This window comes from Pinus tabuliformis, chromosome J (genome assembly GCF_031772625.1).
Source record: "Pinus tabuliformis cultivar Carrire ecotype Pingquan chromosome J, CPIR1, whole genome shotgun sequence".
In the NCBI taxonomy this organism is placed as follows: Eukaryota; Viridiplantae; Streptophyta; class Pinopsida; order Pinales; family Pinaceae; genus Pinus; species Pinus tabuliformis.
Window position 1 is genome coordinate 1,390,679,864 of NC_142295.1, and position 27,257 is coordinate 1,390,707,120.

The following is a 27,257-nucleotide window of genomic DNA, read 5'->3' on the forward strand; positions in this document are numbered from 1 at the left end:
CTGAGTTTATTGCAGAAGTTGAGGATCAGAATTATGTTCTGATGACAGATGAAGAGATGGTGACAACAGAAAGCTTGGCTTATGAAAGTATTGAAGATTGCACAGAAAGTTTCTCAAAGGAGATGACAGGTTTATGGCATGAGTTAAGTGTTCTAGAGCAGAGACTAGAAGCATAGAGGATAAGTGTTCAGAGTATAAAGACAGAGATGAATGGAAATAAAGAGGTTCCAGAACACAGAGGTATTCTCGAAGAAGATGACGTCGAGGAGAGACTAACTGATAGTCTCAAGAATGATTGGGATCAACATACTGAAGTGCTGGCAGTGGGAAGTAAGGCACTGAGGCCTTATGATTTTTATTCTAACAAGTGTTTTGTGAATGCAGGTATTGTTGCAGGTACTGGAGAATATTTGACTCAGTCGAGCAGTCAAATGAAGGGAGAAGAAGTTCTCTGTTCTAGAAGAGAAGAGGGCAAGGATGATTGGGTGGCAGTCAGAATAGAAACAAGAAAACAAGCAAGAAGTCAGCGAGTGACAGTACAGATAAAGAAAGTAAAAACTGAGCAAGCCGTCTTAGCTCAGCAGGCAGCAAGAAATCAACAGCTGGGAGATTTATTGGACCGAGAGATTGAAAGTATCAGAAGACTGATGACGAAAGAATCCCGGAAGAGACCAGCAGTAGTAAGACAAAAGAGAAGCAACAAGAGAAAGACAGCGAAAGATTGCGAGAGCACAGCAAGTGGAGTATTACAGCACAAAATATGGAAACCTGGAGGACAACAGCAAATAACAACAGCAGTAAAGCAATTGACAAGCAAGGACAGATTACAAAATAAAATTTGGGATCCAGGAGGAAATAATTATCCAGACTTATGACCAGGTGGTCATGAATTTTCTTACATGGGGAGTCTGATGCAGGAGCATCAAGGGCATTTTTATTTGTAAATATGTTAGAAAAGGGGGTGTGACAATTTTTAATATTTTATTAATTAATTTGTTATTTTAAATAAAATAGGAGGAAGTGAGGATTTTGTAAATATCCTTTTATTAAATAAAAGGATATAAGAGAATTTGGTTAGTTAAGGAGATAAAGGGATAAGATTCTAGATAGTAGGATTTGTTGAGATGTTTTAGTGATATTTAGATATTAAGGGGATTGAGCATTAAATTAGATCATTTTTAAAATTGTATAAATTCATCAAGCCTCCAAGGCATGGGAGGAGAGATTGTGAGTGAGTGTGAGTAGAGAGTGAGAGGTTTTCTGCTTGGACGCCTTCGGCAGTTTGTAAAGGGCCATCAATTCCGAATATCTGGCCAACAAAAGTTTGTAAGTAATTTGTTTTGTTTCAAATTATATATATATACACTGGTTGATTGTGAAAGTTGTATGTGTATAAATTGAGGTATCAATCATTAGAGAGATCAACTGAATTTGTAAGATCGATTTATACTCAATAGCTGGAAGGATTGATGTTAATATGACAATTGTTAAATCCATGTGAGAGCTTATTTTTGTTGAGTGAATGGTTGTTTATATCGATCTGTAATGAAAGGAAGAGAGCGCCAGTGAAGCTGTGAGCTTCATAATAAACCAAGAAGGCTCGAGTTAACTTCTGCAAAAGCGTTGGAGGCAGTGGTATGGTCGATTGACAGTTTGAACAAATCGATGTGTTTGAATGAGCGTTGCATAAATTGTGGATTTAAATCCCTGTTTGCGTTGTTCCAATTTGAAATCGAGTCTACGAGTCTATGAGTGTCCTGAACGCTGTCATTAGAATGTGCCAGAATGAATGCATAGTTTGAAGTGTTAAATTGAACGTTGTTTATGTTAATTGATGATGGCTCGAGTGCAAATTGTTGGCATAATTTACATAGCACAGTTTTAAAATCGATCTGCTGGGGTATGGAACCAGAAATTAATGAATGCGTTAACCCTGAACTGATCTTGTTGCTGGAATGTTAATTAACGCAGAATTCATCTGCTTGCCGGAAGGATGGTTGTCACTTCAGAATTATTTTGCAGAATAGCCAGCATTATTAAATCCAAGACTGCGTTTATATATGTTTGAATGTTTCATAGTTGCAGGGGGGAATCGATTGGATAGCACTGGAATGAAATCGATTGAATGTTTTAATAAAGGACGCAGGTTATTGCAGAGAGCTGAATAGCAGTGGGTAGACAGAGTCTGGAAATGGCGTACATAACATACAGTAAATGCAGAATCGATCTACAGTGATGAAAAGTGCATAGTAAGGAGTTGAAGAGCGCTGCTGAATTCTGGAAAGGTATGTTGTGGCTTAAATCTGAGTTTATAGTTGCCATAGCAGAAAACTGTTTGAAGAAATGGGTGAACGAAGTTAAACGCAATGAAATGGAGTTTTGTAATTGCCAGATTGAGATTTAATACATGGGCGCATTTGTTTTATGGAAAGTTTATTTGAAATCCGGTATTAAAACCCATATGTGAAGTGATGGGTAGAATGCGTTGAATAATATGTTGGTTGTTGAATATGTAAGGTGAGTTTCAATGTTACTTGAAATGATGGTAGCAGTATGAGATTTCATATCAGAATGCATGAAATCAATCTACATCAGTAATTTGTAAGTTGAATTTTTAAGAGGGCAAATGTGCATACATTGAATATGATGTGATTTTGAAAGGGCAAGGGCGCATAATATTGGAATTTATGAGCTAAGCGTTGGTTGTGTATTTTCTTAACTAGTTCATATGTTAAGGCCAGAATCAATGGTTAAGATGTGGGCACATCAAAATTGGGTTTTTATACTTTCCAAGTACTGAATTGAGTGCATTGAAGTGAGGATAAAATCCAAGTCTTTGGGTTATGAGAGTATGGTTTGTATTTGGAAATGATTGTGTGAATTTGCCAGGAAATGAAAGGTAAGCTTCCGCATATTAATTGAGATTACAAATGGTAGAAATTTGTCGGATATTGGGGTTTTAATTTGGGAAAAGTTGAAATGCATATTTAAATGCATGGTTGACTAAGATTCTGGGGTTTGCAGGCTATCCCTACATCACAAACAATCGAAGCATGTAGATTCCAAGATGCTCCAAGAAGATCCTCTACCCACAAATACCTCCTCCTTAGATAAGCACAAGATCCCATCATCGAATACTCAAGGAATGGAGGTAGACAACTTACAATCTGATTCCAGAATATCAGAAGAACTAACTGAGGAATTAAATGAATCTCAACACATGGAGGAGGAACCTAAAAGTATAGATATTAGGGAACTAGACATTTTGGGCCTAGAGCAGGCATGTACAACAAAATTTTTTGACAAAATTCCAAACCGAAAACTAGAGAATCTGGAGGAGGTCCTTTCACAAGCATAAAGGAAAAAGTCTTTAGGTATTCAGACTGGTAGCCCCTGGGATGTGAGATTCATTACCGAAGATAAAAAAAGTGTGGAAGGAAAACAAACCTCCAACGAACAATCAGAATAGCAGAAATGTTAGTGGAGTCAGGCAGGTACTCCAAGCTAACAAAGTACTATAACTCCCTTCATAATCCTTCCCAATGAAGTTAATATCATGGAATATCAGAGGGTTCAATGGCCAAGGGAAAGGGAGACTACTTAAAAACATGATTATGCAAGAAAAACCACAAATCCTTTTCTGGCAAGAAACCAAATGCAATTCAAGAGCTCTGGAAAGAATTGCAGCAAAAGTTTGGCCAGGAGGACTCACCGCTGTTGTGGATGTCGATGGGCCATCTAGAGGCCTTGCAATCTTATGGGACTCCTGAGCTATAAGGATCAACAGCATCCATGCAAATAAGAATTTCATCCAAGTAATTTTTCACATCACGGGGACAAATATACACGGGCTTTTAACCAATGTGTATTTCCCCCAGGAGGTTATGCATAAAGCAGAAATCCTGAACACCCTCCTAGCTATCAACATTGATAGGCCACACCCATTATGGATGTCAAGGGGAGATTTCAACATGATCAATAGGCTGGAAGAAAAAAAGGGAGGCAGGAACAAAGGAAATCAGGAAGGGAAACCCCTAAAAGAATTTATTCAGAACAACTAGCTCATTGACCTGCCTTTCAATAATGGATTCTTTACTTGGAGCAACGAAAGAGTAGGGCTGCATCAGCTTGCTTCCCGTTTGGACAGATTCTTGCTTTCAGAAAACGTTATTCATATTGGAGGAGACTTTGCTGCTTCCATCTTGCCTTACTCAGGATCTGATCACTGGCCAATCTCCCTTCAATGGACTCCTCCTGGCAACAAGATCCAAAGACCATTTCGCTTCAAGGCTTTGTGGATGTTCCATTCGGATTTCAATAGCTTAATTAACTCACAATGGAACAATTTCTCCCCTCCAAGTGGTTCAAAGATGTTTCAATTTCAGCAGAAGCTCAAGCATCTCAAAGGCAAGATCAAACAATGGAATCACACTTCTTTTGGTAATATATTCCAGGCTTAGAGTGCCCTCAATCAAGATATGAAACATCTACAATAGACGATTATCATTGAAGGCCGTTCCGATGACATGTCAAAACAGGAAAAAATTCTTGAGACGCAAATCATACAGAGGGCTAAACAGGAAGAAACGCTATGCAGGCAAAAATCGAGAATAAGATGGCTTAAGGATGGCAAAAAAAAAAAACAAAATTTTTTCACAGTACCACCATACAATGCAGAATGAATAACAACATAAATCACATTCAAAATGAGCAAGGGGCTAAGGTGGAAACACATGAAGAAATTGAAATCAAACTTCTAAACTATTTCAAGCAGGCGCATCAAGAGCCACATGTAGACAAATCGCGAGCCATAGAAAATATTACTCGAAATATTCCCAAAATTATTTCATAGGAGCATCACCAACTTCTTCTCATCTTTGTAGACTTACATGAGGTTGAAATGGCAGTTTGTTAGCTGAAAGTGGGAAGGCACCAGGCCCGGATGTATTCACCTCCATCTTTTTCCACAATTTCTGGGAACTGATAAAAACGGAAGATTGGCAGGTGGTTGAGGAATCAAGAACCTTAAGATCGATGTTTCCTAGATTGAATGCCACATTCATTGCCCTGGTTCCCAAGGAAGACCATCCCAGTACTCCCGACAAATACAGGCCTATTGTTCTGTGCAATATAATCTACAAGATAGTCTCCAAAATCATCGCTTCCAAGCTCAAATTGATGCTTCCTCTCACTATTTCGCCTGAGAAATCTGGATACGTCGAAGGTCGGTAGATTATGGATGGTATCATCCTAACTCATGAAATAATCCATTCCCTAAAGCAATCCAAGACGTCAGGTATGCTCCTTAAGATAGATCTTTCAACAGCTTTTGACAGCTTAAGTTGGTTGTACATTGAAAAACTCTAACTGCTTTTGGTTTTTCTCCTCCTTGGGTAAGATGGCTTATGAGTCTCTTATCCTCCTCCTTCTTTTCTGTTCTGATCAATGGTATTTCCTCCTCTCCTTTTCACCCTTCTCGGGGAATTAGGCAGGGAGGCCCTCTCTCCCCATTCCTTTTCGTGATTATGGCAGAAGGATTGGGCTGAAGCATTAAATTATCTTAGCAATCTTAGCTCCTTAGTGTCTTGTCACTTCACAACTCTTCTGCCTTCACTCATCAGCAATTTGTTGATGACAAGATTCTTTTTGGTCATCCTTTCGTCTAGGAAGCTTGTCAACTCAAATCTTTACTGACAGATTTCTCAGATGCCTCAGGAGCTACGATCAATAAATCCAAATCCCAGATATTCTTTTTCCATACTCCTGCTATTACCCAAGCAGCTATAGCCCACATTCTTGGATTTTCTATTGCCGTCCTTACCTCCAAATATTTAGGAGCTCTGTTGACTGCCTCGGCCTTGAAGCATTCCTCATGGAAGATACTCTTAGAAAAATTGGAGGCTCGCCTTTCCTCTTGGACACACAGAGCCCTAAATATGGTGAGTTGTCTAGTCCTTATAAAAGTTGTTCTTCATTCCATGCCGCTTTATCTTTTCTCCATTCTCGCGGCTCCCAAATGTGTTCTCAAAGAAATCAAGCATCTCCAAAGATCCTTTTTCTGGGGCAACACAGGTCATAAACGCAAATGGGCTCTTGTCAAATGGGACACAATTTGTCTTCCAAAGAGCGGCAGTGGTACTGGATTAAGGGATCCTTCTTATAGCAATGAGGTCATGAGGGCCCGTATTTGGTGGAAATGGCTTACTGTGCCACTCACCCCCTGGGCTACTCTCTGGACAGCAAATTATGCAAGCAAACGCCCAACGGAGGAACTAATACGAATGTCAGAAGTTAGCATGGGCTCCCTAATCTGGAATTCAGCCAAGCAACATAGAAGCCTCATTCAACAACATAGTTTCTGGGAAGTTAAGAATGGAAACACTGCAAGATTTTGGGAATATTCCTGGCAGTAGATTCCCAAGTTAAAGGACCTAATTTCTCATTTTCAACTTCGAGAGCAAGATATGCAGACATATGATAAGGTTAAAAACTTTTGGAATCCCTCTTCAACTCAAGGATACAGGCAATGGATCAAAGTGGATCAAATTCTAAGACATGGAACACCACAAGTTCAACAAACTCTTGACATAGAATTAATGAAAAGGAGAATATAGCTCTCTAACAAAAGGGATATCCTTAGATGGGGATAAGAAGAAAAAGGTACCTTTACTACAAGAGAGGCTTATAATATCATTATCAAGGAACATATGGTGAAATACCCTCTCTGGAGCAAAGTCTGGGACGCTACCAACTAGCCAAAAATTTCCATCTTTATCTGGCTCCTTTGTCATAACAAGATCCTAACATGGGACAATCTCAGGAAGAGGAACTATCATGGGCCCTCTAGGTGCCCTAACTGCAGATAAGAGGAGGAATCTGTAAAGCATCCCATGCATTCCTATCATATTGCACTCAAGCTTTAGGAAAAGGTCAGTTTATGATGCCAAAAGGAAGGAAGAATACATGGAGACATCATTGCCACAGTTTGCAACTGGGATCGGAATCCTTCTCAAAGAAAGATTTTAAATTTCTTATGGAAGCTCATTCCAGGCTTCCTCATGTGGACCATCTGGAAGGAATGAAATCGTAGAATCTTCAAGGATCATTCTGCGCCTTTGGAGAATCTTTAGAAAATTATCTGCCAGAATATCAAGGAAACAATCTCTCTCCATACCTGGTATCAGGAGGATCTTCCTACCATCCTCCAAGAACAAAACATCTGGGCTAATTGGAACCTTTAGTGGAATCAAGAATATGTTTCCAAAGGAACAACGCCTCTGTTGGGTCGTGCACCTGAAAAGTGGCTCCCCCCTCCCAAGCAAATGTTCCACCAAAACTTTGATGGGGCCTCGAAAGGTAGTCTAGGTAATTTGGGCTTTGGAGGGATTTTCAGAGACTATAAGGGTGCTCCTCTTCTATCCTTCCTAGTATCAAAAGGATGGGATACCAATAATTCGGCGGAATTGGAAGGCCTTTGGCAGTGTCTTATTCTAGCTCATAACAAGGGACTGTTTCTGCTTATCATAGAAGGCAATTCTCAGATCATCATAAATATGGTCTCCAAAATTATGCAACGAACTCCCTCAAGTAAAGTGAGAAACAGCTAGAGAATGGCGAGAAGGCTTGAGCTCATTGAATGCTGGCTCTCCTCTCATAGGGTGATCACTCTTAAGCACATCTGCCGGGAAGGAAATAAAGTAGCTGACTTACTTGCTAACCTTGGAGTTGAATGTGGATTTGATCTTCACACATGATCAATTTCCAGAGTGGCCTCTGAAACCCAACTCACAGAACTCCAAAACATTGTGAAAAATGAAATGGAATAGGAAGGGGAAGAGCACCCGGATGCGGGTGAATTAAATGTCAATTTATGGAATTAATTAAGGGTGCAGGCACTCAGTCCTGCCAGCTGCAGAATAGCGCTGTTCTCCAGGCTCAAATCTATGTCAACCTGGCTCACCTAAGGCGAGTGCGATTCTACCTGAAGATTGACTTAACTGCTTACTCTATCCGAGGCAAGGCAATTCCTAGTACAATCATGGCAAATTCGGCTCTCCATCCCAGTATTTACTCCCCGTCTTCTTGCCTATGCCCATCCCTTGTACCATTTATCTATAGTAGGTCAATTTCAGCCTTCAGTGGGTCGCTCTCGGTGGCTCTTATTGTTGGAATTGCACTTCCCTCTCTCCATTCTTAGGCCTGTTCCTTGGATTTTGCTCAAATTCTCTTGGTGTTGTCTCGTCTCCCCTCCAAAGATTCCTGTTTTTCTGAGCTTTCCCTCCATGGCCTCACCATGGTCTGTCATCACATGAGAAGCCACCAGGGAGGGTGTCATGGTGGTCATGGGCGTTCTCAGATGGCTCACTTTGTCGATCAACCCCTGTCCCCTGCTACTCAACCCTTATCTCAGGTGAATTCGCCTCCTCCCAGCACTTCCTGCAGGCCTTTCCCGCACATAGCTTTTTAGTCTACTCACTTTAAGTTTCAGAGTAGCCTAAACAGGCCCATCATCACGACCAATATCATTGTTATCTTTTCTGAAGAGGAGGCTCCGCCTCAAGCTACAGAGAGCACTTTGGCTGATCTTTCTTAGGGTGGTCACAGAAGGGCCAGCAACCATGGCATTGAGCAGAATTTGGCAGATGAAGGCAAGGTGGAAGGGCATGGTGAGTAGCATGACGAAGGTGGTGCTCCTGGTGACTCTCAGCCACCAGGTGGCAGCTCTCATGGAGCCTATGTCTCGATGGCCATTGCAGGTAGTTCCAGCGACACCCATCCCTCATCGGTTCCTCCAGGTGGCAGTGGTGCTGGTGACGTGGCTAGGGATGAAGAAACTTGGTATGGCAATGCTTGCCCGGTTGTGGAGGATCTTCCGGACTTAGACGTTGAAATGTGATACTACCTGGACATTTTCGTGTCCTCCCAGTTTCTTTCTAGTGGTTCTTTTCGTTAAAGTTTAGGCGGTTTTGGGATGGTGGTTCTGGTTTACCCTCGGCAATTTCGTAGCTTGGTTCTTTTTTCCTAGTGGGGTGGCAACCTGTAGTTCTTCTGCGGATTTGGTTAGCGTCTCTGTTTCTTGTTTCTGGTCTTGACAGTTTCAGGTTCCTATGATCTTATCGTTGTATTCCAGTTCCAATGTTTGGCTCCTTGACTACTGTAACTGGTTCTCCCATACTTGGGACAGTTTTGCTGCGTTGAATGCTCTCAGTTGCTCTTGCCTGAGGCTTCAACTTCCTTGTAACATTATTTTGATTTTCCTTTAATAGATTTAGCCTTTATCGAGAAAATAAAATAAAATAATCTTTCTAGTGATGTAATGTAAGCATTAAAAGACAGACTTTGAAATAATGCTTACATTAGTATATAAATAAGATTAGTTTGTTGATTGTTGAATTTTTTTTTCAACAAACAATTTTTTATTTAAAATCTCTTCAACCTCACAAACACTATTTATATTACTTGTAATTTATCTTTAATAATACACGACTTATAATTTATCATTAATAAAAATATATAAATAATTTCATGGACACAATATCTTCTCATTAGATTTTTTTTTATTTGAATCCACATTACCATCATTCCATGTTTATCCATCCAAAAATGTAGAATTCATTCCACAATAAATTCCGCATAAATACTATATCAATGAAACATGACTTTTGTTTATTTTCAATCTCGACTAAGATTAAGGTGGTTTTTTGCTATTTACATGGCGTGTCTCGCTTTACGATTTGGGATAGTCTCATGAGAAACCTATTTTTGTTTTTTTTTGTCAACGCATTTACGACACAATACGATAATTCTATTTTCTCCCCACGTGCTTTCCTCGTTCTTACATGGAAAGCTTCCAACGAACACGCCATTCGATCATCGAAATTTCAAAATGAAAACGTGGTCGAGTAAATTTATTTGTCGAGTAAATTTATTTGAAAATGCTATTTTGAGTTCCAAGGGATGAAATTGATCTTCTTCGAAGAATGTGAATGTTATGCCAGAGCAGGAATCTGCATAATCCCGGTCCATAGAAACAATTCAAAATTACCATAATTAGTGAGACATAATGGGTTATTTAGCATAGAGTAAGCAAGTTCATTACTTGTTTCAGATATCCTGAATACGAATTATTGGCTAAATTTCAGAAAAAGGAAAAGGTAGATGAATAAACTTATTTATAAAGATAGTTGATCTTTCTGTATTTTGTATTTAATATTTTTAATCTGTTAATGAAAATAACAGATTGGGAGTTTCTGGGTGTTGTATTTACGAATGTTTTATTTGGCCAACGTAATTGGATATTTACGATAAAGTAAGAAGATAAAATAAATAGCTTAGTAAATGTTAAACTATTATTGAAAGATTGTAATATGAAATATAATCTTATATATTCTAATTCAATTATAATGCATATAGTATTTTATGAAGATAAATTTTAAGATATTGATAGTATGCATTTTATGAAGATAAATTTTAAGATATTGATAGTTTGAAATTTTAGGTAAGAAAATTTTATATGATATTTAATATATATAAATCAAAAAGCATAATCTAATGATTTTATTATTATTATTAAAATTTAGTATATATTTTTAAAAATTTTAAAGTTCAAGTTATTTAATTTATTGATTAAGTGTTGTGGAAGATTTTCAAAGTTTTGAAACTATTTATGTATTCAAAATCATATTTTAAACAATAAAAAACTTAATATTATTAAAAATTATATAATTAAATTTCAATGAACAATAATTTAATTTATTAATTAGATTAAACCAAATTATATATATATATATGAAATTAAATTAATAATAATAAATTTAAATTTTTTAAAAGAATTTCTCTTTTCCTTTTAAAATCATCATTTAGAAAAGATATTGTATAAGTCAAGATGTTTCAAAGAGTTCTTCGAAATATATTTTTTTTTGGTATTTCTAATGGGTTGGATTAAACTCTAGTAGTAAAATAAATTTTTAAATATATGGTTTTGTGGGTTCAATTACTTAGAAGAGTTTTGTTTGGAAGGAAACTAATTGGTTAAAGTTTGTCTTTTTTTTTTAATTAAGTTTATTAAAATTTATTTTCTATTTATTATTTTTATTTTTAAAGATAAAATATATTTGTATAAATAAAATTGGTAATTATAAAAAAATGATGGTAGTTTTAGGAAGAATCAATAAATTTAACAAATTTGAAAAAGAATGAGTTGATAAGTATATGTAATATTTATAAATTTTATGGTTGTAGTATGGTTGTAGTTTTAGCAGATGAAATCATCTTTGTGTCACCCATGTGGTTAGAACCATTAGTCAAAAAATAAATAAATTACATTAATTAATTAATTTATTTTTGAATTTAAAAGAGAATTTATATTATCTGTATTTTTTTATAAATTCAATATATCTTGTTTTATAGAACCAAAATATTTTCCAATATGATAAAAAAACAAGATAAGTATCTACCTTTTTTCCAAGTTTATTATCACACTTTATTAATATTTATTACCAATCTAGATAAAATTATAACATAGCAAATATAGATTTATAATATTGAAATTGATAAGATATATAACAACATATCCATCATTAAACATATGTGTCCTTAGAAGAGGTTTATTACTTTATATATTTACAATTTATTTAAGTGAAATGTCCATCCTCTATATAAATATCTACTCAGTAATTTTGACAAAATCATCATAGATTCATGACGGATCTAACATGAGGAGAGAGGGATGAAATCAAATTTCTTCTTCTGCAAGCTTTTTTAGAGTGAAAAATATAGTGTGCTATATTTCATTGTTTAAATTGTATTTTTGAATGTTAAATAGAGTATATATAGGACCAAATAAAAATTTTAACCATAAATGTTTTTCCCTATATATAGATACATATCAAGTTGATATTGACATAAATTACTTTTACATCTTCAAATAGTTTATTTAAATCTCTTTTTGAAATATTTTTGAAAAGTATAAGATTTAAACATTGATTCACACATTTTCTTACTTCTACTTACTTTACAACATATATTTGTTTTTTAAATTATAGATGACATTATTTTCTTTATTGAGACATAAATTTTTATCTTTTTATCTTTATTTTAAAGTGGCACAAATGGACGGAAAGACTTACACATCCCTTCATGCTCAGTTGTAGAATGAGCCTCTCAGCTCAATGAAAATTTTATTTAAAATTTTATAAAATTATAAAAGTTTCATTTACATTTATAACATAGTTTTTGCTTAAAACCTATTGCTCTATATAATATATAAAAATTCTATATTTAAATATATTTATTTTATGATTTTATTTTAATAACAAAAGTTTTATTCAAAATTTTATAAAACATTAAAATCTCATCCACATTTATAACATCTTTGTTTCATAAAACCTATTACATTATATAAAAATGATTTCTACAAAGGCAAGGCTACTTTACGGTTAAAAGATGCTATTTGAATGAGTGACAACTTGTCTTCCAACTTATTTTTAAAATATACAATACCAATATGTACCTTGGAAAAACATCAATGCTTTTATGTGTGAATGAGAAAACAAATAGTAAGCATTGCTATTCAATTTGTTCAATATATTGACTACTTGAGGATAAAGGTGCCAATATACTTTGGTTGAAAAAATCGAATGCTAAAGTGTGAATGTGATGTAGGAGCATTCAGCCCAAGGAAAATCATTGTAAATAGTAGACATAGGGGGTCATGCATTTTTGGAAATAGTTAGGCTTTTAAGTGTGATTTAATTAGACAATGGGAGAATATGTAAATGCTTTCAAAACAAATAAATGAGAAAATGAGTGGTAGAAGTCAAATCCAACTCTCTAGGAGCAAGAGAGAGCTTTTAGGAATTAGTTAGAGTAGATATGGACCACTAAGCTGATAAGGAAACTTTTCTTCCTTAAAACAGAGGGAAGAGATGGAATGGATAAAGTTTGCCACATATGTATGCATGCAGCAAGCTTTAGGGCTTTATTTGAGTGATTCAAGGAAAGGATGGGATTAGTAATCAAATCCAAGTGTCCATATAAGCATATATGGGCAGAGAGGAGGCCACCAATAAAAGAATCAAGCCTGTGTGTGTGTGCATGAGACCAAAGTGTCTCAGATGTAATCTTTGCTTGTATATTAATATATGCAGATGTTGGTTCCTGACTGTGTCAGAGTATTGAAGAGTCCTTTATGGACTTTTGAATTACTTTGTTCAACTCATACGTTCTGTGGCAGAGTGCAGGCAGAGTCTTGAAGTACTCTGGGGCGCAATACTAATAGAGGAACCACAAAGGATCATTGAATCCAATCGAAGACCAGAGTGGAGATTTGGGGTGAAATTGCGAAGCAAGAATTTGCTAAAGGAGTTAAGCCCAGGAGGAAGCGTGAGCAGTGAGAGGGCGTAAGGAAGAACCTTAAAGAAACTCGGAATACACAGAGAAACTGAAGAAAATAGAGAAAACCCAAGCAAAAGAGGATCAGCGGAGAAGTGAAGTTCGACACTCAGCAATCGTTGGATCAGTTAGATCGATGGCTCAGAATTAATCGCATCAGCGAGAGTCCCTTTAAAGTTATTGGAATAAGAGTGAGTAGCGATTAATATTGGATCGTTGGATCATAGCCAGATCAACGATCATGATTTAATCGCATACCGGCGATCAGAGGTGCCAAGGGTAAGCAGCGTATAACTGTTGTGATATCATCGATAGTGATATATCAGTGATCGGCGTCTGGGCTTATTGGTGAGCGGGCATTGGAGCTGGCGGAGATCAGAGAAATAGTACAAAAATAGTAATGAACGGACCTGACGATATTATAGTTGTGGTTGTAATGAATTTGAAATCCGGTGTATGCGATTGGAGTGGGAATTCCTTTGTATTCCCAATTGACTGATATTCTGATAGTTATATGGTGTAGGCCTTTTAACATAAATTATGAGTTATTGCTTCGATATCGAAGATCAAAGTCGGAGAAGGAGGATGGTGTATATGTGTTAAGACTATGGAAGTCTCGATAGCCGATAGCGATTGCAATAGAGGTTTTAACCTCAGAATATGTGTTGAACTGTAGTGAAAGTGGAAAGTGTGTTTAGGAGTATTTCCCTTTATAAATGGTTTTCCATTTGTAATGGGATATAAAGTGGAAAACACCGATAGTGCAATTCGTGCTATATAGTATATATTAACCAAGATTTAGAAGGGGAATGTTATATATGAGTGGATAAGGATTTAAAAGGTATATTCCTGATAGAGGATTATAGCGGGGTGATTGGTTCTGATACAAAGGAACGACTGTATAAAGGGACCTTGACCATTTATAATCTAATGATTTAACTCCATTACAGAGTTAAATATCCTAGGACAAGAGTTGTGGATGCATCACTGAAGAATGCATATTATGAGTATGTGTGAGTGTTTACCCTAGCATCAGTTTGACAAAGGATGGCTATATGCCGGGTTTTACCCTGCACCATTAGTGGTATCAGAGTAGAATTGAGGTCAAAGCATAATTACTATCAGACAAAAAATAAAGCGAGGAAGATTTCTGCGAAAAGGAATTTGCACACAGGAAAAGGTAATGTGCTAAATGATAAAGATTATAGTGGGAGATTGTAGCAGTTCCAGTAGAGGCTTGGAGTAAGCAGAAACAAAGGATTCCTTGAAGGGAAGAGAAAACAAGATTGGTTAGGGCAGGTTCTAAAGGAAAGAGGACTTGGAGACAAAACAGAGGACAATCCATTAAAAGGACAACTAGAATGGTGAAACAAGTTCATGCTGAGATCTTTGAAGTGAGGTAACGTGTTCTATTTTAAATTAGGAATGTGTGTTTTTTATATTAATGCACATGTGACAACAAGAGAAGTTGTGAGAAGAAAAGGTGAGTTCTTAAAGACAGAGTAAGGAGAATACTCTAAAGGAGAAGTGGCAGTGAACCTGAAGAATCGAACAAGAGATTGGATAGAGAGGACAACTGAAGTGTTCTCAAGAGAAAGTGAGAGATTGTAGAAGCCTAGAAGGAGCAAAGGTGTTGCTCAAGAAGAGGTTCCAGATAGAGGACCCATGCTTACCAAAAGACCAAGTGAAGAGAGCTTAGTGAGGTAATATTTCAGCCAGGAGGACTAGCTGTTATAGAGGCTTGTTGCAAAAGAGCTCATGAAGGAAGAAGAGAAGAAGATGACTACTGATAGTCATAACAGAGGTTCAGAGAGAAACCACAGTAGAAGACATGACAAGAAGGATGCCAAGGCAAATGGAAAGAAGATGAGTCAAGAGGAAATTGACAAAGAGGTTGCTGAATTAAAAGAAAAACTCAATGAATTAAGGAGAATGCTTGAGGAAAGCCAGAGACTAGGTTGGGTCTTGAGGAAGAAGCTAGTAGAATGGCATGAGATGCAGAGAAGGATGCAACAAAATAAAGTGAAGTGGTTGAAGGGAAACCTCAAGTAAGTTGAGTTAGAAATGGAAGAGTACATTTGTGAACCAGAACAAGGAGAATTTATGGGACATAGTGAAGATGAAGACTTGAAGACTAAAACTTCAAGTAAGGCTGAAGGGTCACATGGTAAATCTGTCAATTTGTGTATCTTTGTAGGTGAAGGAGAATTGGCTGATATTGTCATGAAGAAGGAAAAAGACCAGCAGAATGAAAATTCTATTATGGAAGAAGATGAGGTAGACAAATCTCATATACAACTAGTGGAAGATGTCAAGCAACTAAGTGAAGGGCTTGAGGAGATTGAAGAATAGACCATCGAATAATTTCTTAATCATATGAATGATTTAGAACAATAAGGAGGTATGATCGCTGAACCATCAAGTGAGACCATAGGGTCTTATATTTTTAAAATTCATAGTTTGTGTATGATGGAAAATATTGCAGGAGAAAAATAGTCATTTGAAGATATCTTCAGAGGAGATAAACATCAAGGGACTGAGGGCAAACTTCAGGAAGAGACTATGTTAGCTAAAAACATAGCAAAGGATCATCAATTCACTATGATGATAGGCACAGTAGAGATAGCGATGGAAACTGTTGAGATAGATAGTAGGAAGGAAGGACATTTAGTGAAGGATGTTAAGAAGGAGGAACCCTATGCAAAGGATTTAAACTTGGGAAAAGGAACACTAACAAAGGAGTGCTTTGAATAGGATGGACAATCTTTTGAAGATATTGAAAGTTTGGAGGAGTACTCTAGGAGAACGGAGTATGATGGGGAAGACCTCTTGAATAAGGGAAGTAGTGATTTGCTACAATAGAAAGACCTTGAGATTACAAGGATCAAAGGAAGACAATGTTTTTAATACTGTAACACAACATGTAAAGGATGAACCTAGAAGAATAGAGCATTGTGATGAAGTGCTTGCTAAGTGTGAAGAAGAGATTAAACAGCTGGAGAAACGGATGAGAGAACCTGACGGTAGAACATAAGCTGCAGTTACAGTTTTTTAAGAAGAAGATGTGTCTCAAGTAGGCATGGAGATAGGAAGAGGAAATAATTTGTTTGCAGTTCATTAAACAACATGAATGAGTATGAGTATGTGATCAAAGAGATTGAGCAAATATCGTTTGAAGATGGTAAAGAGGAGGTAGGAATCAAACAATTTCAAAGTAAAGATAACCAACAATAGGTTAAAGGAGGAGTAGTTCACTACAGTGGATAAGAGAAAGAAGGCATCATTAGAATAGATGGTGTGGAAGAGAGGCTAGTGGATAGTCTCATGAATTCTGCTAAGAATTCGAATCAACATATTGATATGCTGACAGAGGAAAAGGAAATAGAGCAACAAACTGAAATGTTGCCAAAGAAAGAAGAGGCACCAAGGCCTCATGTTTTTAATTTTAACAAGTGTCTTGTGAATGCAGGTTTTGTTGCAATTGCTAGACGAGATTTGGCACAAGTGAGCAGCCAAGTAAAGATTTAAGAAGAAGACTTCATTGAAGAATTCAATCCATGGAACAAATATGTTTAATTGCTGGAGAAAATGTTGAACAATCATGATTCAATCATGAAAGAGGGTAAGGATGATAGGGAGGCAACAAAAATGGTAGCAAGTAAAGCAAGAGCAAGTAAACCAAAGAATGAACCAAGTAAAAGAAAGGTCAGCATAGAAGACAACAATAGCAACCTGAAACAAAGAGAAGATAAAAGTAAGAACCAGAAGATGGACCAGTCCAAAGATATGTTGGACATAGAAATTGAATAATTATGGCAGCAGATGATGAAGCAATTCAAATGGAGGAAAATGGTAACAACAACAAGCAAGATCAATCAGAAGTTGAACTTGATTGGTAGGAAGAAGAAAATGGAGCAAAATATAGCAAAAGTGTAGTGAAAACAAAGGAATAAAGCATCTAGACTGTTACACAACAGAGTGTGGGATCCGGGATGACCAAGACCAGAAGACACATGATCAGGAGATCATAAATATTTTCTACTTTGGGAGTCTGATGCAGGAGCATTTAGCCCAAGGAAAATCATTGTAGATAGTAGATATAGGGGGTCATGCATTTTAGGAAATAGTTAGGCTTTTAAGTGTGATTTAATTAGATAATGGGAGAATATGTAAATGCTCTCAAAATAAATAAATGAGAGCATGAGTGGTAGAAGTCAAATCCAACTCTCTAGGAGCAAGAGAGATCTTTTAGGAATTAATTAGAGTAGATATGGACCATTGAGCTGATAAGGATACTTTTATGCTTTAAAACAGAGGGAAGAGATGGAATGGATAATGTCTGCCACATATGTATGCATGCAGCAAGCTTTAGGGCTTTATTTGGGTGATTTGAGGAAAGGATGGGATCAGTAATCCAATCCAAGTGTTCATATAAGCATATGTAAGCCTACGGGGAGCGAGGAGACCACCAACAGTAGAATCAGACTTGTGTGTGTGTTTGCATGAGACCGAAGTGTATCAAATGCAATCTTTGCTTTTATAATAATATATGCAGATATTTCTTCCTGACTGTTTTAGAGTATTGAAGAGTATTTTATGAATGTTTGAATTACTGTGTTGAACTCGTAGGTTCTGTGACAGAGTGCAGGTAGAGTTCTAAAGTACACTTGGGTGTAATTGTGACAAAGGAACCACAAAGGATCAATGAATCCAATCGAAGACTAGAGTGGAGATCTGGGATGAAATTGCGAAGCAAGAATTTGCTAAAGGAGTTAAGCCCAGGAGGAAGAGCGAGCAATGAAAGGGTGTAAGGGAGAACCTTAAAAAAACTCAAAATACACAGAGAAACTGAAGAAAATGTAGAAAACTCAAGCAAAAGAGGACGAGCAGAGAAGTGAAGTTCGACACTCAACAATCGTTGGATCAGTTGGATCAATGATTGAGAATCAATCACATTAGCGGGAGTCCCTTTAAATTTATCGCAATAAGAGCAAGTAGCAATTAATCGTGGAGCATTGGATCGTGGCCGGATCAACGATCATGATTTAATCACATATTGGTGATCGAAGGTGGCAAGGGTAAGAGGCGTATGAATGTTGCGATATCGCTGATAACAATATATCAGCGATCAGCGTAGGGGCTTATCGGCGAGCGGGCATCGGAGCTGGTGGAGATTAGAGAAATAGTGCAGAAACAGTGGTGAATGAACTCGAAAATATTATAGTCATGGTTGTAATTAATTTGAAATCTGGCGTATGTGGTTGGAGCGGGAATTGCTTTGTATTCCCAATTGATTAATATTCCGATAGTTATATGGTGCAGGCCTTTTAACGTAAAGTATGTGTTATTTCTCTGATATTAGAGATCGGAGTCGAAGAAGGAGGATGATGCATATGTGTTAAGACTATGGAAGTCCTGATAGCCGATAGCGATTGTGATAGAGGTTTTAACCTTGAAATATGTGCTAAACCGTAGTGAAAGCAGAAAATGTGTTTGGGAGTGTTTCCCTTTGTAAATGGATTTCACTTTGTAATGGGATATAAAGTGGAAAAAAGTTGATAGTGCAAGTCATGCGATATAGCATATATTAACGAAGATTTAGAAGGGGAAGGTTTTATATGCATGGATAAGGATTTAAAAGGTTATTAAGTGTTAATATAGTCCCGATAGAGGATTATAGAGGGGTGATTGGTTTTGATACAAAGGAATGGTTGTATAAAGGGGCCTTGACCATTTATGGTCCGAAGATTTAACTCCATTGCAGAGTTAAATATCTTGGGACAAGAGTTGTGGATGCATCACTGAATAATGCATACTATGGGTATGTGCGGGTGTTTACCCTGGCATCAGTCTGAGAAAGGATGGTTTTATGCTGGGTTTTACCCTACACCAGAATGTAAAGAGAGGCAGTCATCATTGATTCCTATTTTCTTCCATAGATTGGTTGCTTGAGGACTAAGGTGTTACCCACGTTTAAGACAATGCACCAAATATCTTGTTAGCGTCAGTCTTTGCAACCTTCCTCCAGTGATCAAATATGCTCTTACAAAGTGACCTCAGAGTGTCAAGGTCAAATTTTGTCATTTCAGTGAGTCTTCAAGCAAAATTTGGTCACTAGGCATTAGGTCTAGGGTTTGATTTTACCCTTGTCAAAGTTGTCCAAATGTTGGTCCATGTCACCGTTCAGCTGAGTGTACCATCATTCAGAGAGTTTTCATTATCATGTCAAGTCCCACTGGGTCATTTTACACCTTGTTCATGCGTCAGTTGCGCCTAGCTAAGGTCATTTCCCTCTCCTAGGGTTTTGAAGGAAATTTCTCTTGGGTGGTCAAATCATCAGCAAAACTACTATCCTGATGTTCGTACACCTTCCCTTATCCCTAAATTACCTTATCAAATACTTCCCATCACTGAGATCCCCCAAATTCCTCATTTTCGCACAAACCCTAGTTTCTTGCTACAACCTAGCAATTTTCTAGGTTGGACCTGTGTTTTGCCTTTTTGGACCCCTTCCCCTCACTCAATATCTGAGATTTTACCTTCCCCTACTTCCTAACATCCCTCCCTACTTCCCAAAATTTCCTCAAGAATTTAGAAGCTCCCTATCCCCTTCATTTTGCTTCATTTCGACAAATCCCTTGTTCCACACATCGGGATAGGTTTCACTCAAACGATGTTTCTGAGCAATAAAAGATGAATTTGGGAACACTGGGAGATTTTTTTTTCAAAAACATGCCAAGGAAGAAAAACCTCCTTCACGTTTTACACAGGTGTCATGGTTATGGAGAAATGTCAAAAATATAGTTGCCTCGGGAGAATTGATGCACCTCTGAAGTGACCTTGGGAAAGTCAAATTTTATCCTAGCTCAGTTGGCTAAATGACTTGCTTTATGAGTCAAATGATAACTAGACACAAATATATTTCCAATGAGCTATCATGAGCTCAATTTGGAGTTGAGGAAGGTATTCAAAGGTTGACTGTAATAGCACTCTGCCATTAGGCAACCTCATTTGGCACATTTTGACCAGTCTTGAGAGATTTGATTTTTCATAGAGAAATGAACTCCAAATAATAAAATTATAGTTTTTTTGGAAAGTAAACTTAAGTACCTTTCCAACTAGCTATCCTGCGCCAAATTTGGACACCAGGAAGGCCTCCAAAAGTCTCCTGCAAAAACCACTATGCACAGGCTATATGCACCGCGCCTCAAGCCCAGTGCCCCACGCCACTTCAAAATTGGGAGCTCCAAATGAAGAAAGGTTTACATTTTTGGATTTAGCATGAAAACTCATGACTACTGGTGCATGGGCAAGAAATTTGGAGCATTTTTGGGGCATTTGGGTCATTTAACAATTTTTTGGGCAAAAAACAGGGATTTTCTCCTTGTGCGTCGCGCCATTGGCGTGACCCTAAAATTCTAGAGCTCCAAATGAGGAATGGTTTGCAGTTTTAGATTCATCATGAAAAATCATGACTACTGGTGTCTGGGCAAGAAATTTGGGCAAGATCTGAGCCTCCTAGAGGTAAAAAACACCCAAAAAATGGCCTCTCTGCCACTTTTTTGACACACGGAAAGCAGTCTTTGGAGAATGGATATTTGGAGGGGAAAATGAGCACCAATTTCAAAAATTCCAGTTGGGTTAGAAAGTAGACAAGACAAGATTTATAAAAAGCTAACTTGTGTACATTTTGGACACTTTCAAGTGCCCTAAAACAAGCACCAAAGTGGCGTGACGCAGAGAGAAATTGGCGCGGCGCACAGAGGAAAAACTGCCAATTTGCTCTCGTTTTGTGAAATTTCGGTTCGCGACTTCTCTAAGTGTGCCCGATCATAAAAAATTTGGTTTTTTGGCACCAAAGGTGGCATTTAAAGTGTTTTTTCTCTAGATTGGCATCTATCCAAGTGGCGAATGAAGGCAAAGGGTCACCCAGGCAAAATGTCATGTTTGTGAGCGCTGCACCTATAGCTGATGGTTGGCTCTCCATCTCCATTTTGTAATGATTCGAGTAACTCCCCAACCCTTGGGTGTTCTATCTCTTCCTCACACATTCTATATATTTTAAGCAAGCTATTTAAAAAGGGTTGGTTGGCTTGTAACTTTTGGGAGACTGTGGGAAAGAAACTTTGCTTCTTCACTGTGTATTTTTGACAGAGAATTAATGAAAGGCAACAGCTCTGTTTCATGAGATTATTGTGGTTGTGAGTGTAGCAAATGTTTCTCTTATGTTTTCATATGTATTTCATTATGTTTCATAATTAAATTCATGTTCATTTCTAGTGAAATTTTCTGAGGGAGATTAGGTAGAATTCAATTTTATTGCTCTGCCAGAGGGAAAATTTCATGTTCAGTGTTATTCTTCCGTTGAAAAGGATTCATGTCACTATGCCCTTTTCAATTTCTTCAGCAATCTATTCAAGTCGTGGTACCTCAAACTAAATTGTTACATTTTCCGCCTACCTTGCCTCACGGGATAATCTATGCCTTTGTATTAAATTCTTTGTTCTTTGCTGAGCGCCAGTCCCATAACATCCCAGAAGCTTGGTCATTCATAAAATTGTTTCCAGAATCCCTATTCACTTACTAGCCTAAGGTAAATATTGCATTGTAAGTCATCTCAGACCATTTCGATCATCTATTCACTGAGTGTGACTCGGAGAGAGCCCTCTCTTGTTCTGGTAGGGCTAGCTACCAGACTGAGCGTGGTTTGTGGTTACCCTAATTTTTTCCTTCCTCCAACCTAAGGCGGATTTAGGTGCTAACATATCTCAAATATACACCTAACTTCAAGGCATGAAAGGAAGCATTTTTAACAACAACGAGATAAAACAACGGAGGAATTGGCCTTCTTGGAATAAGGGAGGAATGCCCAACAGAAGATCCTTGAATATGGCACCCTCTTTCCAATGGTTTTCTTGCCATCATCTTCATCTAAAATCTTGTTGATTGTGTCATTGGTTGAATCCATCTAACACAATAGGGAATGAATTGATAATCAACTAAAATGGGCTGGAGCACTACTATTAAGAGGATTTCCATTAAGAAGTGCTCATATTTCAATGCAGTTGTTAAAGCATATGGATGGGAAGAACATCCATATGTGGGCTTAGCTTCAAGGACTAGGATTGAATGAAGGGTTTACATTACAAATGAAGATCCTCTGGATCAACCCATCAAATTTCATCATGAGATGGCTACGATAAGTCCATCCTATGTTCATTCGACACTATAGTTTCCTTTTCTTCTTTCTAGATCTTCAAACTGATTGTTGGCGCTTTTTTGGGTTCCCCTTTTAGTACGATAGCTTTCCTCCCAAATTAATTTTTCCTGTGAGATTGCGCCTTTAGAGGGACAGAAGACAACGATTGTTTTAAGCACTAAGATCGCCCAATGAATGGAACATAAATTTCCACAACTTGTTAAAGCACTGGAGGAGGGGGGAGGTTGATTTATTCCTGTAGCATCCCTAAGGAAGATGATCCTCAATCCTTTTTAAAGGGATGGTAGTCCTGACGAAACTACCAAAAAGAAGGAAGAATAAAGGAAGTAAGAATAAATTGAAGTTATATGCAGTATGTATGAAAAAATATAGATTGTGTGGATGCAGGTTTACATAGTTAGTCATTTTGTTTTATTGCTTCTTGATGTAAATTATGTATGAATGTCATTGATTCATTTATATTATACCTATGATGTTTGATATTGCTACTTGAGGATTGTGACTTCTCCTAAAAATGGAAAGAGCATGTTGATATTACTGACATGAGATAAACGAGATAAGTTACTAACTGAGCTTGAAGGCACAATCTTATGTGATGATTGGTTGATGATGATGAGTTCATGATTTAATCCTTATTGTTGGAATCTCTCATTGATGACAAGATATATGTGTGTGTGTGTTGTTGTCACTATGTCATGGGTGAAAAATGATGGATGAATTGTACATAGTGATCTTATGGATGATTAGTTGAGTTTCATTTTGATGAAGTTGTTTATGGTGTGATAATTCTACTGAATACACTTGATCAAGTATACGTTATGGTCGTTATTGATGTTGAAGTTTCTCCTTTTATTTGATGGACACATGGAGATACTATGATGGCATTGTGGTTTAAGAGATTTTTATTGTTTCCTATTGATTATGGCTCTTCCTATATGTGGAAAAACCATGTTACATAAAGTCAAGACGATGTTTATTGATATGATGTTGCTACATCTACTCGGTGATCCTTGGAAACATTGCATATATGATGATAATGTTGGAGAGATTGTTACTACATCGTATTATCTTATTTAATTCTTAATGAGGATGTTCATGTTGTTCTCAGTATGACATATATGTTATTGCTATCAGATGTTTACATTGTAGATTCCTCTATGGTGAATGATGGTTCCTAATGACTATCATGCTCTTGCTACCTCAGTATTGAGGTGCATGGTTTTGGTTATAAGTGTCATATATGTATCCTAAAGTCAAGGCCATGGAAAAGACCCATGCTGTAATCATTGTAAACTTTAGTCATGTATGGGCTATTAGGATAAAATCATGACATGTATGTAATCCCATTATGTTGGGACATTGATGTAAAATATGGCTCCAATATGTACACCAAATATGTTGGGTGCTTGATGTAATCATGAGTCATTGGTGATAGGAAAGGTCATGTTTGGTGAGGTCATAAAGCCTTGTACTTTTATTGTATATCTTTAGAAAGTCTAATATATGCTCTTGGGGAGCATGGTAAATATAAAGTTATTCACCAAAGAAGTCTTATAACAATCAACACTACAAGGGAAGTAATTCATTCGACCTGGTTCAACCCTTTTCCCTTGATGTCAAACAGGGAGAGATTCTTAGTGTTTGGAGAAGAATGATTGGAAAGAAACTTAGTGTTTTTGAGAGAACACTTGATGTTTGCAGGTGGTATCCAAACACCAAAATGGTTGCCACAAGTCCAAAGGTTGATATTGTTGGAATTATGGCTAATGTGTTTTTGTTGATGGTAGCCTACTTGATACATATGTACTTGATGTCAACAATGATAATATGATGATTATGGAACTCATGCAAATTGGTATAGATGCTACAAATGATATGAGCAGATAAATGATAATTCAAAGAGAGATGGATGTTAAAGGTGAAATTTGAGAAAGTATATGTGGATCCTATGAAGAAGGGATGCGTACATACATAGGTCATACGAGTAAGAGTCAGTTACAAAATACGAGCCATGGAAATATGGATGTCAAGAGTAATTACCATGGTATTGGCCCATAGTAATTAGACAAGAAACTATTATATAATCTCGTCAAAGAATACTAATGACATTACCAAGGGATTTAGCTAAGGTATTGACTAAGGCTAAAATCTATATAAGGGGATGGAGACCAAGGTGTTATGTGTGCCAGTTATGGCCCACTAATGTTTAATCTGGTATAAAACAAGGATGCACCAAGGAGTAAGGATAAGACTCAGATCTAAAAGATATAAATGTATGTTGACATATATGCTTTATTGACATGCTTGTTGCAAATTTCAAAGTAGCTAATAATGATGAATATGTGATTATTATGATTTTTTGATCAAAATAAATTATTCAAAAGTCTATAGTTTTGATAGTGAAGCTTGCAAAGAGTAAAGTTTGTTTCCAGCAAAAGTGTTCAGAGATGTATGCAAATTTTTCTCTGGATAGTTGTGTACATACACAAATCTAGTTCTGTAAGGTTGCATGTATATTATGAGATACGATGTTCAGTAAGTTGAGATCTGTATGTAGGTGTTATGCATGGTAGTCATGTACATACACTAATATGTTTCATGAATGTCACGTATACATTCTAGGGTTTGTAGTTCTAATAAATGATGGCATTTGATGAGTTTTGTTTTATTTGTTGTTTTTTGTCGATGAATTCTTGATCATGCTTATCTTTTTCTGACAATGTTGATTGGGTTGGTTGTTCATGATTGGAATATTGGTTAGTAATGATGCTATAGTGATAGTGATTGGTTCAGTGATATATGTATAGTTCAGTGGTTGATTCAGTGTTACAATGATCTAGTAATTTAATATTTAGTATTCTAATATTTGTACATAGGCGTGACATAGAGGAAGCATGTATATATGTGGGTATGCTTCATAGGAGTAGTCTATACATTCTAAAGTAAATTTGATCAGGGTTTTGTAGTGACAACACTTTGTTTATGTATAACCTGGTATATTTATGGGTTTTTAGTGTCCTATAATAATAGGATTCATAATTTCGAATTGACAATGATTAAGTCTTCTAATATTGTTCATACTTTTTATTTCTGCAAAAATGTTTTCTCATATTAAAAATAAAAAATGTAAAGAGGGTAAGTCGTAAAAGAAAAATGAAAGGACTAACAGAAAAGGATCAAAAAAGAAAACACAATATGAACCCGCCAACAATAGATAAAGAATAGATTCTGAAAGTGATGCAAATTCAAATGCCACTACTTTTTACTTTACCTTGCAAAATAAGATTGTGTGCATCTTGTAAAAAATGCCACAATCCATGACGGTCAAATAGTTTAATCTTGATTTATTCATGCTTTAAATTTCATGTTGATACATAGAGAATTAAGATCTAGCCAAACTGTTTAATCTTGGCAGATCAGTTGTTAGGTAGAGAATAATAACGAGCTGAACAATTTAATCTGAGCCATTGGAAATTCTAATATTATAATTAGATAGTTTACTTATCAAAGAAAAATAAATAAAGGGTCATCAAGCTCAAATGTACCCAATAAATGAAGAGAAAATGCTAGGGTAAATAAAGGGTAGGTAAAAGAGGTTTTAAAATGCATAAGGTTGCTAGCTCAAATGCACCTTCATCATGCTTAATCCTATGTTTCATGTGCAGGAGGAATTATCAAAGAAAGAGGACATTCACAAAAGTTGCATATTACTTTGGGTATTTACCCTAAAAGTTATATATAATTTTAGTCCTGAATACTAAAGCTCATTCACTAATTTCCTCTCATTTCACAAAACCCCTTACATATCTAATTTATTAATTTTGCTTCACTACCCCTTCATTACTTTTCATTCCCTAATATTTTTCCCCTTCTTGATTCCAAAGGACCCTTCCCTCTTCTTCTCCCCTGGTAAAAATATCCCTTCCCCTTCATTTTAACCCTTTTTCCCTTTATTTCACTCCTCTCCCTAGACATTTCCTTTTAAAAATCATTCTCCCCTTGTCAATTTTCCTTTTCCATTTACACCCACTAAAGCCCTCTTAACCAAAGTTTAAATAATGTATCAGTCCCCATTAAAAAACCCTCACCGACACCCTTTTAATTCATATCCCTAGTATATTTCTTCCTGGGTCCCACATTTTCTTAACCCACCACATATATTAAATCCTGTTACATTTTAATTAAACTCGACCCCACACCCAAACTCATCCCTCGCAGCTCCGCCATGCAATATCTCTCCAATCACCCACCTCCAAATCCAGTGGCCCACATCCCATATTGAGTGCTCCCAAATCCGATCTTTAAAATCCCAAAAGCATGCAAGATTCACAGTTTTCCCCGATTGCATGTTTGCTACATGGAAGCCCCACATTATATTGCATCATTTGAAAAAATACCACCCTACACTTAAAAGTAGTGTTATAATCCATAATACTGCCTCCCCGCATAAGAGGAAACTCCCAACTATTCATACATTAACCCCACACCCAAAGGTCAACCGTTGTTTGTTAAAAACCAAAAATCCACCCTTTTCATTCTCTTCGCTGTTACTCTATGTTATGAAACCAGCTCAAGAAAAGATAGAAAAGAAAGATCAACACCTTAGAATTCAGCCTCTTCGAGGGGGAAACCTCCTTTACATTAC